Source organism: Bufo bufo, chromosome 1 (assembly GCF_905171765.1).
Source record: "Bufo bufo chromosome 1, aBufBuf1.1, whole genome shotgun sequence".
Taxonomy (NCBI): Eukaryota; Metazoa; Chordata; class Amphibia; order Anura; family Bufonidae; genus Bufo; species Bufo bufo.
Genome location: NC_053389.1, coordinates 532,579,835 through 532,594,337, shown reverse-complemented (window position 1 = coordinate 532,594,337; position 14,503 = coordinate 532,579,835).

Below are 14,503 nucleotides of genomic sequence, written 5' to 3'. Positions count from 1 at the left end.
GGTGGAGTTCCACCTGGTGGGCACGTCGCATATGAGGCGGTGAGCGGGAAGGCCGAAGTTACGCTGTAGCGCAGACAGGCGAGCAGCGGCAGGATGTGAACGCTGGAAGCACGCACAGACGGACCGCACTTTATGCAGCAGCTCTGACATGTCGGGGTAGTTGTGAATGAACTTCTGCACCACCAAATTCAGCACATGCACCAGGCAAGGGATGTGCGTCAAACCGGCTAGTCCCAGAGCTGCGACGAAATTTTGCCCATTATCGCACACCACCAGGCCGGGCTTAAGGCTCACCGGCAGCAACCACTCGTCGGTCTGTTGTTCAATACCCCGCCACAACTTCTGCGCGGTGTGGGGCCTGTCCCCCAAACATATGAGTTTCAGAATGGCCTGCTGACGTTTACCCCGGGCTGTGCTGAAGTTGGTGGTGAAGGTGTGTGGCTGACTGGATGAGCAGGTGGAAGAAGAGGAGGAGGAAGCCGAGTAGGAGGAGGAGGCTACAGGAGGCAAAGAATGTTGCCCTGCGATCCTTGGCGGCGGAAGGACGTGCGCCAACGAGCTCTCTGCCTGGGGCCCAGCCGCCACTACATTTACCCAGTGTGCAGTTAGGGAGATATAGCGTCCCTGGCCGTGCTTACTGGTCCACGTATCTGTAGTTAGGTGGACCTTGCCACAGATGGCATTCCGCAATGCACACTTGATTTTATCCGATACTTGGTTGTGCAGGGAAGGCACGGCTCTCTTGGAGAAGTAGCGGCGGCTGGGAACAACATACTATGGGACAGCAAGCGACATGAGCTGTTTGAAGCTGTCTGTGTCCACCAGCCTGAATGACAGTATTTCATAGGCCAGTAGTTTAGAAATGCTGGCATTCAGGGCCAGGGATCAAGGGTGGCTAGGTGGGAATTTACGCTTTCTCTCAAATGTTTGTGAGATGGAGAGCTGAACGCTGCCGTGTGGCATGGTTGAGATGCTTGGTGATGGAGGTAGTGGTGTTGGTGCTACATCCTCTGTTTGCTGGGCGGCAGGTGCCAACGTTCCTCCAGAGGCGGAGGAAGAGGCCGAGGCAGCAGCAGAAGAGGTAGCAGGGGGAGCCTGAGTGAGTTCCTTGTTTTTAAGGTGTTTACTCCACTGCAGTTCATGCTTTGCATGCAGGTGCCTGGTCATGCAGGTTGTGCTAAAGTTCAGAACGTTAATGCCTCGCTTCAGGCTCTGATGGCACAGCGTGCAAACCACTCGGGTCTTGTCGTCAGCACATTGTTTGAAGAACTGCCACGCCAGGGAACTCCTTGAAGCTGCCTTTGGGGTGCTCGGTCCCAGATGGCGGTGGCCAGTAGCAGGCGGACTCTCTTGGCGGCGGGTGTTCTGCTTTTGCCCACTGCTCTCTCTTTTGCTATGCTGTTGGCTCGGTCTCACCACTGCCTCTTCCTCCGAACTCTGAAAGTCAGTGGCACGACCTTCATTCCATGTGGGGTCTAGGACCTCATCATCCCCTGCATCGTCTTCCACCCAGTCTTCCTCCCTGACCTCCTGTTCAGAAAGACACAGCAGTTGGCACCTGTGTTTCATCATCAGAGACGTGCTGAGGTGGTATTCCCATGTCCTCATCATCAGGAAACATAAGTGGTTGTGCGTCAGTGCATTCTATGTCTTCCACCGCTGGGGAAGGGCTAGGTGGATGCCCTTGGGAAACCCTGCCAGCAGAGTCTTCAAACAGCATAAGAGACTGCTGCATAAGTTGAGGCTCAGACAGGTTCCCTGATATGCATGGGGGTGATGTGACAGACTGATGGGCTTGGTTTTCAGGCGCCATCTGTGCGCTTTCTGCAGAAGACTGGGTGGGAGATAATGTGAACGTGCTGGATCCACTGTCGGCCACCCAATTGACTAATGCCTGTACCTGCTCAGGCCTTACCATCCTTAGAACGGCATTGGGCCCCACCAAATATCGCTGTAAATTCTGGCGTCTACTGGGACCTGAGGTAGTTGGTACACTAGGACGTGTGGCTGTGGCAGAACTAAATAACACTAAATAACACTAAATAACTTTGCCAGGCACAGCAGTAACAACAGATTTAGCTGAATATAAATTGTAGGCCTAGTATTTAGGCGCTGGATGACAGGTATTTACGGACAGAATTAGACTTGGAAATGCACGGTAGCGTGTGAAGTTATTGAGAATGACCCTATCCGCACCTTCAATCTAATATACCCTTTTATGGATAGATTTAAACTTGGCCTGATACAGCAGAAACCACTGATTTAGGGAATTGCTAAGTTGGGAATTGTATTTCAACCCAGAACAAAAACTGTGCTTTGGCGGACACTAAATAACTTTGCCAGGCACAGCAGTAACCACAGATTTAGCTGAATATAAATTGTAGGCCTAGTATTTAGGCGCTGGATGACAGGTATACGTTTACAGCCAGAATTAGAATTGGAGATGCACGGTAGCGTTTGAAGTTATTGAGAATGACCCTATCCGCACCTTCAATCTAATATACCCTTTTATGGATAGATTTAAACTTGGCCTGATACAGCAGAAACCACTGATTTGGGGAATTGCTAAGTTGGGAATTGTATTTCAACCCAGAAAAAAATATATCCTTTGCCAGACAGCAGACAGTATTGCAATTGGCTAGCCACAGCTGAAACACCAGATTTAGGGTACTGCTATTTTGGCAATTGTATTTCACCCCTCAATAAAATGGCAAGCACAGCCAAGCCCCTGATGTAGGATAAAGCAAAAAAACAAAGCACTATTGATGGTCAAATGGACTTGGTGGCAGCTTGTGCTGGCGCACCACAAGACACAAAATGGCCGCCGATCACACCAGAAAAAAGTGACTGAAAAACGCTCTGGGCAGCCTTAAAACAGTGAGCAATTGAATAGCAAAGGTTGAATGATACACAGCTGTACATCGATCACTTCAGTAAATAAATCCCTGCCTAATCTGGCCCTAACAGCAGCAGCTGCATCCTATCCCTACACTGGTCAGAGCAGAGTGACGTGCGGCGCTACATGACTCCAGCTTAAATAGAAGCTGGGTCACATGCTGCCACTGGCCAATCACAGCCATGCCAATAGTAGGCATGGCTGTGATGGCCTCTTGGGGCAAGTAGTATGACGCTTGTTGATTGGCTGCTTTGCAGCCTTTCAAAAAGCGCCAAGAAAGCACCGAACACCGAACCCGAACCCAGACTTTTACGAAAATGTTCGGGTTCGGGTCCGTGTCACGAACACCCCAAAATTCCCAAAACCCGAACTATACAGTTCGGGTTCGCTCATCCCTCCTACTGAATAGACTGTTAGAATTTGTATTATGGCAAGAAAAAAGCAGCTAAGTAAAGAAAAACGAGTGGCCATCATTACTTTAAGAAATGAAGGTCAGTCAGTCCGAAAAATTGGGAAAACTTTGAAAGTAAGGGCTATTTGACCATGAAGGAGAGTGATGGGGTTCTGCGCCAGATGACCTGGCCTCCACAGTCACCGGGCCTGAACCCAATCGAGATGGTTTGGGGTGAGCTGGACTGCAGAGTGAAGGCAAAATGGTAGTGCAAATGCAAAGCAGAGTAGTAGCCTATGGAAACCAATCAGATTCCAGATATATATATATCTTTTACAGGTCCTTTGGCAGTGACCGGATTGGTTGTCATTGGCAAATACTCAACTTTGTAGCAGATTTGTTATATCTCCCCTTTTTGTCTTCTTCCTCACATAATTACCGTCTATTAGTGCCCCATGCCACTAGATATCGGCTTAGATATCCACACCATCCATGTGGAAATATGGAGGTGCAATCACCTCCACAGAATAACAGGGGCTCCTTGTGCACTTTCTCTCACTGACTGGTTACGGAGCTGTTATCCTTAACCCTTTCATCACTGAGGGATGTTTTAGACATTTATTCCCCAAATTTCACAGTTTTGTAATGCAGCATTATAAAGGTTTAGACAATACTGTTTATCCCCAATCTTATAAAGAAATCGGTGGCCTGGGATAATAATTGCTAGTTGGAGTTATAATTAGGGTTGACACCTTTCCCAACAAAATATACTGACCAAGTTAAGCCACACCCCAAACGGGGCGAGGTTGTCGGGTCATGGCTCAACATGGGGTGTTAAGTCGCTGTCATACTGTGGCTCCCATTAGTGCCCCCTAGTAATATTAATACCCCCATTAGTGCAACCCAGAATTAATAATGCCCCCATTAGTGCAACCCAGAATTAATAATGCCCCATTAGTGCCCCCCCAGTAATAGTAATGCCCCCATTAATGCCCCCCCAAATTTATGTGCCCCAGAATGAATAATGCCGCCATTAGTACCACCCAGTAATGGTAATGCCCCCATTAGTGCACTCCAGAATTAATGCTCCCATTAGTGCCCCCAAGTAAGAGTAATGGCCCATTAGTGCGCTCCAGAATGAATAATGCCCCCATTAGTGCGCCCCAGTATTAATGCTGCTCATTAGTGTCCCATAGTAGGAGTAATGCCCCCATTTGTGCCCCATAGTAGGAGTAATGCCCCCATTAGTGCCCCATAGTAGGAGTAATGCCCCCATTAGTGCCCCATAGTAGGAGTAATGCCCCCATTCGTGCCCCATAGTAGGAGTAATGCCCCTATTAGTTCCCCCTTCTCTGCTTCTGCAAAATAAAAAATAAATAAATAAAAGCACTCACCTTCTCCATTTTCTTGCGCTGTGGTGAACACTCACTGCTCACTGGAAGCTCAGGACAGGACCTGCACTCCATCGTGAAGACGTCTCGCAGGTCCTGTCCTCCAGTCAGCAGCAAGTGTTCCTGCAGCGTGAGCAAATGGAGGAGGTGAGTTTTTTTTTCTTTGCACAAGTGGGGGAGGTAAAGGCTGCACTGATGAGCGCTCCACAATGGAAGCACTCAGTAGTAACTGGCCTTGTAGAAAAATTACCGGCAATAAGAAAAAAATTACCGGCACCGTCAGGGCCACTAAAATACCGGCCTTGACAGTAAGACACCGGCCGGGTGGCAACCCTAGTTATAATACATGACTGTATTAATGCATAATTACCTGATGCTCACACAAAATGGATTTGTCATGTTAGAGGGTTGTGCACTTCACTTCTGGGGTATTTTATCTATATTTACATTCATTTATTAGCTACGTCATGCTATACTTTGGGGCTTAGGGAACACATGATGTCTGTTCCCTGCATTCCCCATAAGCAGATCTGAGAGCAGGGATGCAGCGTACTCAAGTTAGGGTTAATAATGTTCCTGGGTGTTGTAGTGCAATCGTGACCACTAACCTGGGACAGCTGACTCTCTGCAAGGGCAGGTAGTGATAGGTAATGTTCGTGACGCCAGTGCCAATTAAACGGTGGCACGCCGTTTGCTGATAGCAGGAATAACTGAGGAACCACGTGATGTTAAAACAGAACTCAAACTTTAGTAGTCATCATACATGGACATAGATGGAAGCGCAGTTCCTTTGAAGACAGTTGGTTTCAATACATTTGATGCAGGCAATATATAGCAAGGTGACTTCAGAGTGTTAAACACAGGACTTGCAGTACAGGCGGCTTGCACTCTATTCCTGACTGATCCTGGAACGTAGAAACTCTTCTCCAAGGCCCAATGCCCTAGCTCTGGCGTATATCCTTGGTTCTATAATTATCAAGTACCTCCTCTGTTGTCTTTAGTACCTCTTACTTTTCTGGACTTGCCTCTGTCTCTCCCAGTTTCCTCAGGCTGGTTAACGGTGGTGTTCCTGATTCTGCATATATAAACTCAGGAGGGGAACCTTCTCCTTGGATCTGGAACCCGGTTACAGGGGCTGCAATACCCTCTCCTGGTCTGCAGGCTTCAGGCCTGGACTTGACTCTGACATTGTCTAATCTCCAACTCCAACTCTAACTCTAACCCTCTTCCCTTCCCTGACTGGGCCTTATATAGTCTAGGGCTCCCTAGCTCCCTCTAATGACTAAGAGCTGGAATGACACCCCTAACAGGCCTGCACATGCAAGTTCCACAGTAACAGGGAAGTACATAGCATTACATTACATTTTATGAAGATGACTTATACCAACCTCCCCATAAATAAGGGGAAACGACAGCACACAAGTGACCCTTCTGTAGTGACGGGCATTACAGCCCCCGTACACTACATACCCCGCTGCTTTAAGCTGAGTACGACCTCGTACTCCATCAGGGCCCGCCCAACTGGAATTTTCACCTGAAATAGAAAAAGACACATGCAGGCATACATATACGTAATTCATCTGCATATACATTCATATCAGGTCCAATTGGCAAAGGTGAAGAGTGGTGACAAGGGGCGTCATTCTCTTCTCTCAGGATAATGAATGGAACTGGGGCGCTGACCTGGCACAGCGTAACATTATTACCAGGATAGTCCATATGTGCAAATTGTCCTTAATAGAACAGCAAGAAAAGATAAAACAGTATAAAAGTTCTTGGAGGCTCAAAGAACAAATATGAGTCCGTACCCAGGTCCCTTTCTTATAAATCACAGAGGCTCTCGTGCGGTGGAGTCCATCTCTGGGCACATTTCCTTAGTATCAACTTGCACAATCAAATGGCATAATATAAAACAAGTGCTGTAATACCCCTGATCAACCTGAAAAGGGGGTTAAGGGTAAAAGGTGCAACAACGGAACAGGCACAACTTGGTGTGAGATAGTAGGAGCAGGCAGGAGGTCCTGGAAACAAACTTGGCTTTGCTGACTTTATTATTTCAGTGGGTGACACCTACCACCGAGCCGTGGATGAACTGGCAGCAGCAACAAAGGACCAGAAACATAGGACTCCTGTCCTGGAAGGGTTAAATTTTCAAAAATCATCCCTTGGCAAATAAATCAAAGGCCTAGCAGGCTCATTCACAAGGGTGTATCATAGTTACCCAGCTCTGCTGGCAAATAAGGGCTGTAGTAGTTCTCTACAGGTGGATGTGCCCACATTACAGTGTCAGGGGGCAGCTGCAAAGTGAAGGGACCCCTAATAGGTATTGGCCCCATAGGCCTAGGGGTAAAGACTCTTGTGGACCGTACCGGTCCAGGCATAATGATTGTAGGCTGTGGTGGACTTGATACTGCCGCCGCAAGCGGTCCGGTGGGCTCTGTGCAGCAAGTCACAGGATTAGCGGGACTTCTTTGGGACCTTGACGGAGCAATGTTAGCAGAAGGTGGTGACAGGCACCCTTACCTCGTCCTTCTTAGGCGGCGTCTGGATCCTGGCGGTGGCAATCTTGCGCAGCTCCCGCAACTTTTCCTCCAGCCGGACGATCTGGTCACCTATACTTTCAGTGTCAGAATCGCTGTCCTCTGCTGGCGCCGCCGGTGCAGGTACAGTGTAGGATGCATCGGACGCGGCCGCTGCAGGCTCCGGTGGCGCATTGGGTCTCCTACCCTTCCGGATATTCTCCAGGGTAACGCGGAGTCCTTTGAGATTCTCCAAGTCCTGGATTGTTTTCTCCCGGCGAGGCAGCTCGGGGGACGGATAGGGGCTCACCCATTTCTCCAACACGGTTGGCTGCCAGAATACATTAGGACCAATGAAAGAGCCCCGCTCTTGGAACGCGTGATGGGCTGGTTCTGGAGAGCGTTCAGGTGCCCGCTCGCAGCCAGAATAGTCCTCTTCTGCCTCCCAGTCCTCCGGTTCTCTCTTGGGACGGGACACGGCAGTTGCATATGGGCCTCGCAGGCTCTCGGCAGGGGTGAACTCTACTTCCTCTCCCTCGCGGAGATTATGCAGATGCGTAGGGAGGTAATCTCTCTTGACAGATCTCCGGTTGACGTATCTGTCTCTGCCAGTAACATAGTCCTGTATGAACCCGTAGCCACGGGTTTTGTCAAAGGACAGCACCAACCCCCTTCTCCTTTCCAGGCGGGGTTGGGTATTAGGATGACGGTCATAAATGGACTTGGTCAGTTCTTCATAATATATTTTGGTTTTAGTATTCCTCTTTATAGCGGCCTCCCGGATCTCTGCCATAAGTGTTGACCACTTGAATGAGGGCTGAAAGAAGTCTCTCCAGGAGCCATAGCAGTGCTCCGGTTCTTTCCCCAGTGGCGAGCAGGCGGGTCTCTCCGGTCCCGGAGTGTAGGCCGGTGGAGCCTCCTCTGGCTCTACACCAACATCAGTCATGTTCAGTAAATCCGGCGCGGACATCTCAGCAGAGCAGTCTTCACTCTCCAACATGCTCGATCCTTCTCTGGAGAGCGACAGGGTGGCGCCAATAAGTTCAGACAGATCCTCCCATTGCACTGGGAGGCCGCCCCCCAGGTACTCCAGTATGGGGAAGGCGGAGTCCATGCTGGCAGACATGCAAATGTCCAGACAGGCGGTGGCGCCTGACCTTGAACCTTTTCCCGCTTTTTCAGTAAAAAGGCGCCAACTCTTCCCGCCTTTTCGGGATGAAGATGACGCAGCAGTAAATTCAGCAAGCTCAGCGGCCATCTTTTAGCAAAAAAAAAACACTGTCTATTCACTGACAGCAAGCAGGATGGTAAAAAGTCCATAAAACCACACTCCGATGTGGCGATTCCCTTCCTCTTAATAGCGCAACACTACACAGTGCTTTTTGGAGGTTTTGGGAACACTTTTGGTATGTTTTTCAGTCCACAAAATCCACTTTAAATAAGCAGGCAATTTGTCACTTTGGTCACAGGGCAACTGTATAAGGCACAAAGTTCACGCTTCTTGCACTAGAAAGCGTGCGTATCCTGTTCGTGACGCCAAAAGAGAAAGGTGCAGCGTACTCAAGTTAGGGTTAATAATGTTCCTGGGTGTTGTAGTGCAATCGTGACCACTAACCTGGGACAGCTGACTCTCTGCAAGGGCAGGTAGTGATAGGTAATGTTCGTGACGCCAGTGCCAATTAAACGGTGGCACGCCGTTTGCTGATAGCAGGAATAACTGAGGAACCACGTGATGTTAAAACAGAACTCAAACTTTAGTAGTCATCATACATGGACATAGATGGAAGCGCAGTTCCTTTGAAGACAGTTGGTTTCAATACATTTGATGCAGGCAATATATAGCAAGGTGACTTCAGAGTGTTAAACACAGGACTTGCAGTACAGGTGGCTTGCACTCTATTCCTGACTGATCCTGGAACGTAGAAACTCTTCTCCAAGGCCCAATGCCCTAGCTCTGGCGTATATCCTTGGTTCTATAATTATCAAGTACCTCCTCTGTTGTCTTTAGTACCTGTATGTGTGGCCCTGTATGTGAAAGATAGCATTAAATCTAACCTAATACAAGTTGGTGAGACCAACATACAAGTTGGTGAGGCCAACATTCTATGTTTCTATGTTTCCCCTTATTTATGGGGAGGTTGGTATAAGTCATCTTCATAAAATGTAATGTAATGCTATGTACTTCCCTGTTACTGTGAAACTTGCATGTGCAGGCCTGTTAGGGGTGTCATTCCAGCTCTTAGTCATTAGAGGGAGCTAGGGAGCCCTAGACTATATAAGGCCCAGTCAGGGAAGGGAAGAGGGTTAGAGTTAGAGTTGGAGTTGGAGATTAGACAATGTCAGAGTCAAGTCCAGGCCTGAAGCCTGCAGACCAGGAGAGGGTATTGCAGCCCCTGTAACCGGGTTCCAGATCCAAGGAGAAGGTTCCCCTCCTGAGTTTATATATGCAGAATCAGGAACACCACCGTTAACCAGCCTGAGGAAACTGGGAGAGACAGAGGCAAGTCCAGAAAGGTAAGAAACATAGAAACATAGAAACATAGAATGTGTCGGCAGATAAGAACCATTTGGCCCATCTAGTCCGCCCAATATACTGAATACTATGGATAGCCCCCGGCCCTATCTTATATGAAGGATGGCCTTATGCCTATCCCATGCATGCTTAAACCCCTTCACTGTATTTGCAGCTACCACTTCTGCAGGAAGGCTATTCCATGCATCCACTACTCTCTCAGTAAAGTAATACTTCCTTATATTACTTTTAAACCTTTGCCCCTCTAATTTAAAACTGTGTCCTCTTGTGGTAGTTTTTCTTCTTTTAAATATGCTCTCTTCCTTTACCGAGTTGATTCCCTTTATGTATTTAAAAGTTTCTATCATATCCCCTCTGTCTCTTCTTTCTTCCAAGCTATACATATTAAGGTCCTTTAACCTTTCCTGGTAAGTTTTATCCTGCAATCCATGTACTAGTTTAGTAGCTCTTCTCTGAGCTCTCTCTAGAGTATCTATATCCTTCTGGAGATATGGCCTCCAGTACTGCGCACAATACTCCAAGTGAGGTCTCACCAGTGTTCTGTACAGCGGCATAAGCACTTCACTCTTTCTACTGCTTATACCTCTCCCTATACATCCAAGCATTCTGCTGGCATTTCGTGCTGCTCTATTACATTGTCTTCCCACCTTTAAGTCTTCTGAAATAATTACTCCTAAATCCCTTTCCTCAGATACTGAGGTCATGACTGTGTCAAATATTCTATATTCTGCCCTTGGGTTTTTACGCCCCAGGTGCATTATCTTGCACTTATCCACATTAAATTTCAGTTTCCAGAGTTCTGACCATTCTTCTAGTTTTCCTAAATCCTTTTCCATTTGGCGTTTCCCTCCAGGAACATCAACCCTGTTACATATCTTTGTGTCATCAGCAAAAAGACAAACCTTACCAGCGAGGCCTTTTGCGATATCACTTATGAAGATATTAAACAAAATCGGTCCCAGTACAGATCCCTGTGGAACCCCACTGGTAACATTACCTTGTTTTGAATGTTCTCCATTGACTACAACCCTCTGTTGTCTGTCACTCAGCCACTGCCTAATCCACTCAACAATATGGGAGTCCATGCTCAATGACTGCAGTTTATTGATAAGTCTTCTATGTGGGACAGTGTCAAAAGCCTTACTAAAATCTAGATATGCGATGTCTACTGCACCTCCACCGTCTATTATTTTATTCACCCAGTCAAAAAAATCTATAAGATTTGTTTGACATGATCTCCCTGAAGTAAACCCATGTTGTTTTTCATCTTGCAATCCATGGGATTTTAGATGTTCCACAATCCTATCCTTTAATAGGCTTTCCATTAATTTGCCTACTATTGATGTCAGACTCACTGGTCTATAGTTGCTCGATTCCTCCCTACTACCTTTCTTGTGAATGGGCACGACATTTGCCAATTTCCAATCTTCCGGGACGACTCCTGTTACTAATGATTGGTTAAATAAATCTGTTAGCGGTTTTGCCAGCTCACCACTAAGCTCTTTTAATAATTTTGGGTGTATCTCATCAGGCCCCTGTGACTTATCTGTCTTCACCTTAGACAGCAAACTTAGAACATCTTCCTCTGTAAAGATACATGCATCAAACGATTTAATAGTCATTCTTTCTAGTGGAGGTCCTTCTCCTTTTTCTTTTGTAAAAACTGAACAGAAGTATTCATTAAGGCAGTCGGCTAGCCCTTTATTCTCTTCTACATACCTTCCGTCCTTTGTTTTTAATTTAGTTATTCCTTGTTTTAATTTCCTTTTTTCATTTATATATCTGAAGAATGTCTTATCCCCTTTTTTCATAGACTGAGCTAGTTTTTCTTCTGCCTGCGCTTTAGAAGTTCTTATAACTTGCTTGGCCTCTCTCTGCCTAATCTTGTAGATTTCCTTATCTTCATTGCTCTGGGTTTTTTTATAATTACAAAATGCTAGCTTTTTATTTTTAATGATTTGGGCCACTTCTGCTGAGTACCACATTGGTCTCCTCCTTTTTTTGCTTTTACTGACAAGTCTAATGCAATTTTCTGTTGCCTTCAATAATGCACCTTTTAAGTAGTCCCATTTCTCCTGGACTCCATGTAATCCGTTCCAGTCTGATAAGGACTCATTTATGACTAATTTCATTTTTGAAAAGTCTGTTTTTCTAAAATCTAAAACTTTTGTTTTTGTGTGGTGGGACTCTTTCACAGTTCTTATATTAAACCACACTGACTGGTGATCACTAGATCCCAAGGTTTCGCCTACAATGACATCATATACCGAATCCCCGTTTGTGAATACCAAATCCAAAATGGCCTCCCTCCGGGTTGGCTCCTCAACCACTTGTTGTAGAGATAACCCCAGTAGGGAATTTAGAATATCTGTACTCCTGGTAGAACTTGCTATTTTGGTTTTCCAGTTTATATCTGGAAGATTGAAATCTCCCATAATGATAACTTCTCCTTTCATTGTCATTTTAGCTATTTCTTCAACTAGTAGATCATCTAGTTCTTTAACTTGACCAGGTGGTCTATATATCACACCTACACGAGTTACTGCATGGTTAGCAAACTGCAACGTAACCCAAACTGACTCTATGTTGGCCTCACCAAACTCAGGAGGGGAACCTTCTCCTTGGATCTGGAACCCGGTTACAGGGGCTGCAATACCCTCTCCTGGTCTGCAGGCTTCAGGCCTGGACTTGACTCTGACATTGTCTAATCTCCAACTCCAACTCTAACTCTAACCCTCTTCCCTTCCCTGACTGGGCCTTATATAGTCTAGGGCTCCCTAGCTCCCTCTAATGACTAAGAGCTGGAATGACACCCCTAACAGGCCTGCACATGCAAGTTTCACAGTAACAGGGAAGTACATAGCATTACATTACATTTTATGAAGATGACTTATACCAACCTCCCCATAAATAAGGGGAAACGACAGCACACAAGTGACCCTTCTGTAGTGACGGGCATTACAGCCCCCGTACACTACAGGGATACAATGGTTCCAGTCCACAAAGCCTCATTCACACGTCAGTGATTTCCATCAGTGATTGTGAGCCAAAAGCAGGACATAAGGTATAATGGAGAGATCTGCACCTGTTCTGTGTTTAGAGCCGCTCCTGGTTTTGGCTCACAATCACTGATGGAAATCACTGACCGAACACTGATGTGTGAATCAGGCATAAGATCTCTTTTACCAGTCATCTGTATACACGGACATGCAGAGAAGGCAAGTTGGGAGAAACTCCATATGATCTTAAAATTAGACAGCTCTAAACTAGAGCAGGCAGAAGGTGCACCAAATTTCTCACAGTGGCTCACTATGATAGCTTTGTGACATCTTACCAGTAATGGGAGACACTTAATTATGGCTTACTTCAGACCAATATGTTGCACCAAAATCTTAGTGCAGTTTGGTACATTTAAAGATTCCTAAGCCATGCCTCCTTCTAGACACTGAGGGTAGGTTCACACAGTTTTTTAGAGGATGTCTTGGGGCAGATTTTCCTGTTTTGTTTTTTAGCCAAAGACAGAAGTGGATCCAGGAGGAAGGTGAAGTAATCCTTTCGTTATTTCTGATTCCTTTTTAATCCACTTCTGGCTTTGCCTGAAAAACTTACAGGAAAATCCACCTCAAAACCTTCTCCAAAAACAGTTTGAACCAACCCTTAACTACCGTATGTGATGAGGTGCAAATACACATAGGAGATGATTTATATATGATACATCTGTGTTTAACTGATCCGGTAGAGGAACAGCCTGCTGGAGTTCACCAGATCTGAAACTGCCAAACCCCATTGACTATAATGGGATCTGGCTGCTTTCTGCCATAAGTGCCGGCTTCCGCTGGACAGAAAGTACTGCATGCACTGCTTTGTCCAGCAGAAACCGGAACATATGCCAGAAAGCGGCCAGATCACCCTTGAATACCATTAGAGTCAATAGGGTCTGGCACTGCAAGGCCGTAGCAAGCGGGATCAGTTAAACTCAGATGTAAATCAGTCCTAATCCGGCACAAGGTATATACACCAGTATTTTGGCACAAATTGATTCACTTCAAATAGAGGTATTCTAGTGCAATTACCTTAATCTCCTCCAGTGTCTTCTCTACATGTCTTCTAGTCTCGGACATATGGAAGCCCTGCAGCTTCTGCTTGTGAACACAGCACTCATTATGAGCGATGTGTTGAGGGGTTGTTACCAGCATGGGACTAATAGATTCAGCTACCTATTACAGTCCAGGGTTGGCTTCTTGGCATTACAATCTGATCCTGCCAATTGCACAGTGCCCTCAAACAGGGGATGTAAGTAACTGACTAAGGCCCCTGAACTATGGCGGACAGATATCCAGCAAAGTTCATGATCCACTCATAGTTGTAAGAGGATAATAATTGTATCTGGAGCAATAATGATCTGATCTCTTTGCAGGCACCAGGTCCATTATTGTTCCCGTTGCTCTTTGATGGCAGCATTAATAGGGATGTACTCATACTTCATCCATGAAGATGTCCATGAAGGATCAGTGATTGGTCCCTGTGTCTGTTTTTTACTATCCGTGTGTCATCCATAATTTACTGATGTTGCTCAGCTGAAAATTCATTTTCAAAGAATGTCCTATCAGTCTTCTGTGAAAAACGGACCCACAGATTTCTCCAGGCATGCTTGGTGCACATCACGGATCAAAGTAGTGCATGTCTCCGTGATTTTTAATTATTTTTTTTTACTGACCATTTTTTTGGGGCAAACTACAACATCTGGATTAGTCAGTGTGCAATTTAAGGTAG